Genomic DNA, 12,173 nt, shown 5'->3' on the forward strand with positions numbered 1-12,173 from the left:
CCAACAGAAGTTGAACACCAGAGATAGACTTTTGAGGTGGGGAATGAATGTAGAACGTGACTGCACCTTTTGTACTAATGGCCAAGAAACCCACCATCACATCTTTTTTCAGTGTCCTTTGTCTCTTTCTGTGTGGGATAGCATGTGGAGAAGGTCTTTAAGTGATCCAATGCCCTCTACCTTGCCTGAAGTCATTGCTTGGTATATTCAGCAAGTGAAAGGAACAAGTTTCAGAAGTTTGCTTTTGAGGAATGTTTTAGCTGCAACTGTGTATAATCTTTGGATGGAAAGGAACCAACGGGTTTTCAATCAAAATGCCTCAACTCAAGATCAGATTATACTTCGGACTATTTCCTGTGTTAAAGAATCTTTGTGTTTGAAGAGGGGAGTGGATAAGACGCAACTAAACAGAGCTCTTTGCAGTAGTTGGGGACTCACGGACAAGATTTTTGGCCCTTCGCACTAGTAGCTTGGGAGGTGGAAATTTGGATTGGATGTATAGAATTCTTTCTAGCTTTCAGATGTATAGAATTCATTTCTGTTGGCATTAGTTTTCAGATGTATAGATGCCTTGTTCTTTTCGGGGGAATGCCCCTTTGAGTTTGTAGTTGGGTTTGTGCTTTTAATAGAATCTACTTATCAAAAAAAAAAAAAAAACTCCTTCTCATTTTGCTCGAAGGTTGGCCATCCACGCCGGGACTTGAAAATTCACAAGAAATTACTTTATTGCAGCCTAACTTTACAAATCAAACACTGCTCATTTGTGCGGAGAGTAAACCTACCAACCAACCGGACTAATCCTCGAACTAATGGACAGATGAACTCTCTCTTGCAAGTGAACTTTCCTCAACCAAATAATCTGATAAGAGGTGCTTTGTGATAAATATGATTGATTCTCATTAATTAATTGGTGGAACACAGCCACACATATATAGGAAAAGAATACAACCAACTAGGAAACAATAACTATGGAAACAGAATAATAATCCTAGAATTATGGGAAGAGATTGCTCCTATAATTATTCTGACGGATCTCAATTGATTCGGTCCGCTAATACTCCCCCTCAAGATGGAGCATGGAGGGACGTAATGCCCAGCTTGGATGTCAAGAGACGAAAGTGGTCAACACCCAAAGCTTTGGTAAAAACATCTGCTAGTTGGTTCGCTGAGGCAATGTGATGGAGCTAAAGAAGGCCTTGTTGTACTCGTTCACGGACAAGGTGGCAGTCGATCTCAATGTGCTTGGAGCGCTCATGGAAAACTGGGTTTTGGGCAATGTGTAAGGCTGCCTGGTTGTCACAATATAGCTTGATTGGCGATGAAAGAGGGACAGCTAAATCACATAGTAAAGTTTTAAGCCATAGTAATTCGCAAGTGGTGGAAGCCATGGCCCGATATTCAGCTTCGGCGGAAGAGCGGGAGACAACACTTTGCTTTTTTGTGCGCCAGGAGACGGGGCTACCTCCAAGGGTGATGAAATAACCCGTAGTGGAGCGCCGAGTCATAGGACAACTGGCCCAATCCGAGTCAGTGTAGCCAGTGAGTTGGAGGTCTGAACGGGTAGGAAATAGTAAGCCATGAGAGACGGAGCCCTTGAGGTAGCGAAGAATACGAGTAGCAGCTTCCAAATGCGGGACCCGAGGGACATGCATGAATTGACTGAGGAGATTAACAGCGAAAGTGATATCTGGGCGAGAGATGGTGAGATATATCAGTCGTCCAATAAGCCTGCGATAAGAACTCGGATCAGAAATTGGTTCACCACTATCAGCCGTGAGTTTAAGATGTTGCTCCATTGGGGAAGAGGCTGGACGACATCCTGTTTGGCCAGCATCAGCGAGGATGTCAAGAATATATTTGCGCTGATTAATGAAAATACCTGCGGTGGAGCGAGCCACTTCAATGCCCAAAAAATACTTGAGCTTGCCAAGATCCTTTAACTGAAATTTACTCGACAAGAATCCCTGTAAGCGGCGAATAGATGCTAAATCGTTGCCTGTAACAAGTAAATCATCAACATAAACGAGAACAACAAGAATTGTAGAACCAGTTTGCCGAGTAAAAAGGGAGTGGTCAGCTTGGGATTGTCGAAATCCGTCAGAGAGAAGAACAGCAGACAGCTTAGAGTACCAATTGCGAGAGGCCTGTTTGAGGCCATATAGGGATTTCTGTAGGTGACAAACACGCGTCTCCCCCTTTCGGCCATATCCCGGAGGAAGAGACATGTAAACTTCTTCATCGAGGTCACCATGTAAAAAAGCATTGTTAACATCTAATTGGTGCAAGTGCCAGTTGCGAGTAGCTGCAATAGCGAGTACACAACGAACAGTGACCAACTTTGCAACAGGAGCAAAAGTGTCATGGTAATCCAACCCCTCAACTTGAGTGTAGCCTTTGGCGACCAAACGTGCTTTATATCGTTCTACGGATCCATCTGCTTTTAGTTTAGTTTTAAAAACCCATTTACAACCGATTGGTTTTTTGCCAGGAGGAAGAGAACGAAGGACCCATGTTTTGTTGTTTTCTAGTGCCTTCAGTTCGTGAGAAATAGCATCACGCCATTGGGTGTGGTGGATGGCTTGACTATAGGAAGTAGGATCATACGAATGAGATAAGGCCGAAAGAAAAGCAAAGTGGGAGGGGGAAAGATTGGAATAGGAAATGAACTGAGTGAGCGGATAGACCGTACCTGAAGACTGGAGCAGAGCATCGGGGGAGGCAACAGTGGCAGATGGAAGGGTAGGGCAAAGGTAGTCCCGGAGGTATCCTGGAGGCCGATGGTCTCGTGAAGGCCGAGAGGGGGCGGCTGGGGGTGTCGGTTCCAGATTGGGAGATGGCTCGGGTGGTGGGGTAGGAGGAGGTGGAGCTGGCGGTTGGGTGGGTGGGGGAGGGGGATTGGGGTTTGATGTAGGAGAGGGGTTGTCAGTTGGATTGAGATGGGGTGGGTCAAGATAGTGAAGGGGTTCGGTCGGGTATAAGTCAGTGTGACTGGGGGATGGGTTAGCAGGGGGTGGAATATAATGGGGGCTTTGGGTATGAAAGGGAAAAATATTCTCAAAAAAAGTGACGTCCCGAGAGATAAAAAAAGTATTGTGTCGAGGTTAAAAAGGCGGTATCCACTGTGGCGGGGAGGATATCCCAAAAACACACAAGGGACGCCGCGGGGTTGAAATTTGTCGCGGTCGACACGGGATGTCTGGGCATAGCAAAGACATCCAAAAACACGCAAGAATTTATAATTGGGGGTGCGACGAAAAAGACATTCATACGGGGAGGCATTTTTCAATGTTTGTGAGGGAGTGCGATTAATGAGATAAACTGCTGTTAAAATGCACTCACCCCAAAATTTGATGGGAAGGTGGGCTTGGAAGCGTAAGCAACGGGCCACATTTAAGATGTGACGATGTTTACGTTCAGCAACCCCATTTTGTTGAGGGGTATCAACACATGTTAACTCTTGTAAAATGCCATGGTCATGAAATAATTTTTGAACAGGACGGGATAAAAATTCAGAACCATTATCTGAACGAAAAAATTTAACTTTTGTGTTGAATTGTGTTTGGACCATGTTGATAAAAAATTGAATCTTGGAAAGGGCATCCGATTTGTAACGCAATAAATACACCCAAGTAGTACGCGTGCAATCATCAACTATAGTTAGAAAATAACGAGCCCCACAAGTAGAGGGAGTATGATAGCCACCCCAAATGTCAACAAAAATACGAGAAAAAGGGACGACACTTTTATTGAAATTTAATTGAAAAGGTAGTCTAGTATGTTTGCCACGCAAACAAGCATCACAAGGGGAATTTTTATTAGGGGAACGACAATGTAAAAAGGAAGGTAAGTTAGCAGAGGCTGGATGGCCTAATCTTTGGTGCCATAGGGTAGGGTCATCGGTTGGGGATGTGAGGGCAGCAGAGGAAGAAGTGCGGAGGTAGTATAAGCCATTGCGTGCCTCACCCGCTCCAATCACAGTCTTCGATTTGAGGTCCTGAAAGAGACAGAATTTAGGAAAGAAAAAAACAACACACTTAAGATCATGGCATAACTTTTGTACAGATAACAAATTAAAACGAAAACTAGGAACATGCGAGACATCAAAGAGGGTGATAGACGGGGTGACTATTATTTTTCCGATATGAGAGATGGCATGAGTGGATCCAGAAGCAGAACGAACTGGCAAAATATTATTAGTAGCTGTATAAGAAGTAAAAAGTGATAAGTGAGGCGTCACGTGAGAGGACGCACCGCTATCAATAATCCAATCATTTGAAAATAAATGGGTGTTACCAGTGAAAAAAGAAGATGGATTATCGTAAAAGCCATAGGCTTGGGACGCCTCGGCGGGGCTCAAGCGTGGAGTGAAATCCATGTCCGGTGTTTGCGCTGCATAATTGGACTGGGCAGAGGATTGGTTGGGGAGGCGATTGAAGAACCATTCTGGATACCCAACAAGTTTAAAACAGCCCGACTTATAATGACCTGCACGGTTGCAATGAGTGCAGTGAGCGTTCGGGTCTTTGGTGGGTCGGGATGAAGTATCGGGCTGAGCATGGTGCAGTTGGCGTGGTGGATTGGCAGGCGAAGAGAATTGTTGTGGTTGCCGTCGGGATGGAGACTGCTGTGGTGGCGGAAAAAAACGTGGCCCTGGTGGATTTCGGTGTTGTCCACTGTTGATTTTGGGTTGATTGTGTTGAGTTTGGAACCTGTGACTCACCATGGCCGAGTCTTCTTGAATGGGCTGAGTGGTGATGATAGGTTGTGGATTTTTGGTGTGTTCTTCTGCGATTAACAAGCCATGAACCTTTCCAAGGTCGGGAAGCGGATCCATGGCGAGAATTTGAGTACAAAGAACATGATACGGTTCGTTGACTCCCATCAAAAGCTGGTATACACGCTTATTCGACACCCTTTTTTGCCAAGCTGTGGCGGTACCACATGTGCATTCCGGAAGCGGATCAATCCCATCAAGTTGATTCCAAAGCGTTTTGAAGGCATTATAATAATTGGTAATATCAAGATTACCTTGTTGAGGATGAGTGGTCTCTCTTTGAATTTTAAAAACGGTAGCATTATTCCCTTGAGTGAATCTGGATTCAAGATCACGCCATAGTTCATACGGCGTGCGGCAACTGGTTAGGCTTGGAGTAATTGTGTTGCTGATGCTGTTCAACAACCATGAGAGGACCATCGTGGAAACTCGTTTCCATAGGGGTTGAATATCGGGATCTGTGGGGCAAGGTAGGGTATTATCAATGAAACCCAGTTTATTTTTGGCACAAAGGGCCATCGTGATAGAACAGCTCCAGGACCCATAGTTGGTATGGGTTAGAGCAATATCAACAAGGGGGGTACGGGGGTGGTCGGCTGAATGAAGAAAATAAGGGGAAGAGAGATCAGAAATAAGTTTCTGAACCTTTTCTTGAGCCTCAACCATGTCTGTAAAGATGGATTGAAGGTTGAAACTGCTGTATTCTTCCAGTGTGTCGTCTTATGCGAAAGAGAAAGAGCAAGAACATGAACCCTGCTCTGATACCATGATAAGAGGTGCTTTGTGATAAATATGATTGATTCTCATTAATTAATTGGTGGAACACAGCCACACATATATAGGAAAAGAATACAACCAACTAGGAAACAATAACTATGGAAACAGAATAATAATCCTAGAATTATGGGAAGAGATTGCTCCTATAATTATTCTGACGGATCTCAATTGATTCGGTCCGCTAATATAATCGATTCCTGCTTTCTTGTTATTAGGGTCCCTCACCACACCCACCAAAGCTTTTATATTACCAAAAAGAATATAATTGCGTGCAACAAGTAGAGTCGTGGAAATAACATATATTAACCCTTCCATGCGTAATGTTCACTTAAAAGCGTCAACTTCATTTCTATCTCAATTGTTTGCAAATTTTCTTTTTCTGGTGACAATTAGTCATCTCGATCGATTCAGGAAGGTTTACTTGGAGTCCAATTGGAATGTAAACATTGAATCTAAGGAAATAAAAAAGCTCTTTGTCATGCACAGCACAGGTTTGTGCTAATTGTATTGATGTAAATACCGAGTTTGGAGAGACATTAATTGCCAAAACTTATTTTATCACATCCAGAATTTATTTCAAAAGAAATTCATAGAAAAAAAATTTTAAAAAAAAACTATTTAAAAAAATATATAGAATCTCTCGGCAGCGCCAAGACAGGTTAGGTGCTTGGCGGTGGTTTGCCGCCCGATTAGTGCCGAGTGCCTTTTCGATCATTAAGTTTCATACATGAGTTCTGGATTGGGACGGGTTGTAGTGAGGCAGTTGCACTACACAGTTTAGTGCGATCGTTCTGACCGTCCATCTCAGCATGGATGACTCGGATCTCGGATTTAATCCGAGTTTCTACAATCCGAGCCGTCCATTGTCGAGATAGACAACCGGATCAGCTGCACTACACGTGTAGTGCTAGGGTGCACTACAGCACCCCCGAGTCCACGAGTTCTACCCGAATCCGGAGGTGCTATAGTGTATCCCATGTAGTACGCCGTGTAGGGCATCAAAACGACGCCGTTTTTGTGCCAAATGGAGCCAAAACCCAAAGGCCCAAACAACGTCGTTTTGAGCCACAAAGAGACACCACACCCAGGGGCGGAGGTATGTAAGGGCCCCGACTTTTCGAGCGTCCGAGTTTTAAAATTTTTATTTTATATATACTTGATTTTAAATATTATTGATAATTATTCGTTTATAGTTACTTATAATCTTAATAATTTTGCTTCGATTTGATAAAAAACTGGTTATTTTACATTCTTATTTCTCAATTTTTTTCATAAATAAAAAATAAGCACATGAGAGTTGAAATATCCTAAAGAATCAATTTAATGTACAAATATAATGAACTGAAAAGCAAAAATCTTATGATATAATAATTATACGTTCCAATAAAAAATATGGTTGTTAAGCCGGCCCACCCGATAACAAAATCCTGGCTCCACCACTGACCACACCAACCCTCAAGTATTAGAACACCCACTGTATTTTTTCTCTCAGATCTATGTTGATTCAAGTTTTGAAGTGTACGTAGAAACATAGACGTGTTGAGAATCATGTTCAAAAATCCCAAAACGGCAAGCAACGTCCGGACCAAACCGAGCAGGTTCGAGAGCCACGGAATCAAATTTTTTCGCACCGACTAGTCAGTGATAGTTTTAAAGATTCACAAACCAACTGGTTCGGGTTCAGTGATAGAAATGGCAGACCGATCTGATTTTATCCGTACTTTTATCTCCATATGTAAAAAAGAGAGGGAAAAAGAAGCAGGAAGATGTAACAAGATAGCGATCGCATTTATGAAAGTTTTAGCTTGTAGAAATTTTAATATCTAGCCATCATGCACAGGAACGGATCCAAAATTCTAGCCTAATGAGAGTACTTTATTTATCACAATCGTAAAAATTTATTTTCCTAATCAACCGCACAAGATCATACTAATGCGGAAGTTTCTGTTGCCTTACAAATGCGAAAGTTTTAAGTGTTAAAAGATAGTTTACTGTTATTTGTAGTGCACTATAGCTACAACTCTGAAAGTCCCTTTTTTCTAGTTTTTTAAGAGTTAAAATGACGTAGTTTTGAGGGTTGGTGTGGTGTCCTTTGCCTGGTCAAAACGACATAGTTTTGCTGCCCTACGAGGCGCACTACACAGGTATGCACTACAAATTTTGTGGCGCAAAACGACATAGTTTTAAGGTTTGTGTTTTGGCTCCATTTGGCACCAAAACAACGTCGTTTTGATGCCCTACACAACACACTACACGAGGATGCACTACAACACCCTTGGATCCCCTACCAAGTATGACCGGCTTTTCAAATGTTTGCCTTACCTGTATACGTATGTGCACAGCTAGAGCCTTTCCTTTTCAACAAGAGTAGGTACATATATACGTACGTACTTGAATAAATGTGTACAAAGCCTTACCATTTTCAACTCTTCTACAATCACACGCATACAAACACACAAACTCCTCTTGTGAGAGGAGTTTGTGTGTTTGTGTGTGTGTGGTTGGGATTAATTGTACCAATTTTCAACTTAGGTAGGTAGGTGCACAAGAGTCTTCCCATTTTAACTGGGTAAGTGCACAATCTAATTTTTGGTTTTGGTCATTCGGAAAATATGGTAGCATTAATGTTTGATTCTTGTTCGATTCCCTCGTCAACCCCCATGCTAGTTATAGTTCTATCTTGGATAAGAAAACTTGATTTTCTTTACAATATATATAATACCATTTCATCAATTGACTGTTTTTCTATAACCTTGACCAATGTTTGGACTAGGTCATTTTGTTCACATGAATCACATCTAGGATTTCCAAAGTTCACGTCCATTATTTCTAAATTCCATTGCTCCAAATAAATTATTCACATCCATTATTACTCTACCGAATGTGAGTGAGGCATCAATTGTTGGACTTCGTTTGTATACATGTGTACGTTCATACATCTTTTCTAAGTGGAGTAGGTGCATAAACCTGCTTTTGTTTATAAAAAAATGGCCGGGTAAACAGTCTTTATTCGACAATGCTATCTTTTTTTTTCATACAACCACCAATTAAATTTGGGTTAGGTATATACATAAAGAACATAGACATAAACCTTTCTTTTTATAATTGGATAAACTTTCATACTTATCTCCAACAGAGGTCTTTGTTTATGTATTTATCTTACCCGCTGTTTTGTGTTTAATTTTAGAAAGCATGATTAATTGGTTGTTGTGATCATTAACTGCTACACATGACATGGTATTAATATTTAATCCTTGTTTGGTTCCAGAAAGCAACGCCCATAAATAATTGTGTCTTTCGTGCATGGTGAGTCAAAAAACTTGATTTTCCTTTCCATAATACCATTTCATCAATTGATTGTTTTTCTATAACATTAACAAATTTTTAGACTTGGTCATTTTGTTCACATCTAGGATTTCCAAAGCTCACGTCCATTATTGCTAAATCCCATTGCTTCGAATAAAACCATTTTTCTGACGATTCATACTGTCAATAGAAAGGATATATAGAGTAAATAAAAGGAGAAGCCTTGGTAGACGCTTAAAAAAAAAATGGGTCATAAGTGAATGGGTTTCATGCAAAATCCCCGGGAAATTTTGGCTATAAAAAAAAAAACACGCAAGTAACATTATAAAAAAAAAGTGTAATTAACACCACAAAATGCGTAAAATATTTTGGAATTTAAAATACACCACCCATCTTTTACTTCAACCAAAAAAATGCGTTTCTCCCACCACAAATGTATAATTAATGAACCAAAAAATGTGGGTAACATCCACATAAAATGAGTATCATGCACAAAAAAGTATGCAGACTATAATCCAAATTATGAGTATCAATTACTTTCCAACATACACCTTGCCTAGCTAACCATAAAAATGTGCAACATACATTTAAAAAAGGGGTAGAAATTACAAGTGTAGCTAGTGTTGGTCCAAATAGCAACGCAAGAGAGGTGGTGAATAGGGTATCTCAAATATAACGCAGAATTTTAAAAAAAATAATTGCAATCTATTCAACTACAATTCCAATTTCAATGATATACTATTCTACTCATGCAATATTGATATGCAAAACGGAAAGTAAAGAGAGTAGGGAAGAGAGAATCGAACGCAAGGATTTATAGTGGTTCGGTCCACAACTTCACGGCCTAGTCTACTCCCCAAGTGTCCAACTCACGATTTGCTGCACTTTCTCCAATAGTTACAATCCTTTTAGCTTCGCAGGTGCTAGACAACCTTTACAACGAACAATCTATTCTCAATCGCTCCGACTAATTTTGACTTCGGTGCTAGTCACACCTAACCCAACTAGTTTTGACTCTGGTGCAAGGAACACCTAACTCCAAATGATTTTCTCTCCAAAACCACTCACAAAAAGATTAACTCTTACAAGAGTATGAATAAGAGTGTACAATCCCTTTTACAATAAGGTTCAAACTAAGAACTCTCTCACACAAGAGTATAGATATCAAGATGAAGAATTGAGTATGACTTGATAGATTTTCAAGTGATGGCTCACGGCAATTTTTCTTCCAGAGTTCTCTCTCTCTATTTTTTTCTTCCTTCTTTCACCTGTATTAATAAATCCTTTTAGAGCCAATATGGATGAGGAAACATTTACTCCTAGCCGTTGGAAAGAATAATCTCCTTCCACAAATCAAGCAATTTGCTCCTTCCTTGTATTAAGCAATTTGTCTTCTTCTTACCCATCTTCAATATTCTATGGTGAAGCTCCACTAGCCGTTGAAAGGATTGGCTCCAATCTTGCCTTTCTAGATTTTTGCATCTTCCATCTAAGCATTGAATCTTCTTCACACAAACTTCAATCAAGTCTTCAATTAGCCCTTAAAAAATACTCTCTTTTCCATATTGAGAGTCCATTATGAAAAGTTGTCATTTTTCAAATCAAAAAATCAACTACTTCTATGTATAATTTTTTGAATTTTTTCGCATCAAATTAAAGTACTAATTGAGATCTTTAAAATGGTGCGAAAAATTTTAAAAAATTATGCACAGAAGATGGAAGTAATTGATTTTTTTAATTTGAAAAATGGTAAGAGAGAGAAAGTGGGACTCTTAATATGGAACGGAGGGAGTAATAAAGCTCCAAGAAAACTTCTAGCTTCCTCCTTTATTGATATTTGCTTTCCATAGAAGTTCTTATAGCCAATCATACATTAGGAGAAAATTTGTCCTTAATCTTCCTCCTTTTAATTTTAATCTTGACTGTTGGAGATAGGAATATTGGTAGAATTTTCCCATTTGTACTTCATCCAAATCCTAAAAAAAATTAATTCAAATGAGTAACAAATATCACAATATTAATTATATTTCATTCCAATAAATTATGTTTTGTTATCATCAAAATCAATAAGATATTCAATAGAAACCTTTGGGCTATAAACGAACTGAGCAGCTCGCAAGCTCGTATAAGCCGAAAGCTCGAGCTTGAGCTCTGCTCGTTAAGGCTCAAGTTGAGCTCGAGCTCAAATTTTTGGCTCATTTAATAAACAAGCCGAACTCAAGCTCAACAAAACTCGGCTCGTTTATGGCCCTATGTTATGTATACCATTGCTTTGTCCATAAAAAAATATTGTACTTTATTGTTTTGTTGAACTGTACGTTCCGAGAAATTTTTCAGTGCCAGGTGGGCACAGGCCACGTGGTGTCGAGCACTCATTTTGGACGGCCCAGATCTGTTTGGGCTTGAGGCGATGTTTTGATAATTTTACACTAAAAAATTACCCAAACAAATCTGGGCCGTCCAAAACACATTTGGAAGGCTGAGATGGTGCTTGGCACCACATGGCCCGTGTCCACCTAGCACTGAAAAACTTCTCGTAGGTTCCCCTTTCTTGTCAGCAGTATACCCAGAGGCAGCTTTATGTAGACTCTTCAGTGGTCAACTGAACACCCAAACAATTTTTTTTGCTTAGAATAGAAGTAAAGAGTATGGGCTAGTATTTTTTGAACATCCAACTCAAATATTAATGAACACCTAATTCTAATAGTCTTAAACACTTAACCCAACACCAATTGAACATTGCGTTCTCTCTCCATCTTTATTGTCGATAGTCTAAATGTGTTAATTTCGCATTCATGATAATAACTACTTTATTTTTTTTGTCTAGTTAGCTTATAGAATTATGAATAAATTAAAACTTAAAAAAAAATTCAATTACATTGCAAACCTGTTAACTTGAATAATATTCCTTCGAATTTAAGACTACGATAGAAAATCTCATCATGTCATCCTAAAGAAAAATATTTTTGAGTAGGTCAGCCCCAGCATACTCGCTACAATTTCTTTCAAAATAGTTTTAATAGATTAATACGTTGGTTAAGTGTTGGCACAAAATATGAGAACTCATCTCGGACAACTATAAAATTTTACTCCCTCCATTCTCGAAACAGTCTAGTACGCAATATAACAACTTTCAAAACAACTAATTTTTTGTAAAAAAAATAGTATATATTTTTAATTTCTCATTTCGCCTCGTAATAATTTTTAGAATTGAGGTTATGTTTTTTGACAGCACTATTTATACTACTATATGAGATGAGATTTTGTACATATATTATTAGTTAATAAATTAGCTAATAAAGTTAAGGTAATTTCT

The sequence above is a fragment of the Rhododendron vialii genome, chromosome 7a (genome assembly GCF_030253575.1).
Source record: "Rhododendron vialii isolate Sample 1 chromosome 7a, ASM3025357v1".
Taxonomy (NCBI): Eukaryota; Viridiplantae; Streptophyta; class Magnoliopsida; order Ericales; family Ericaceae; genus Rhododendron; species Rhododendron vialii.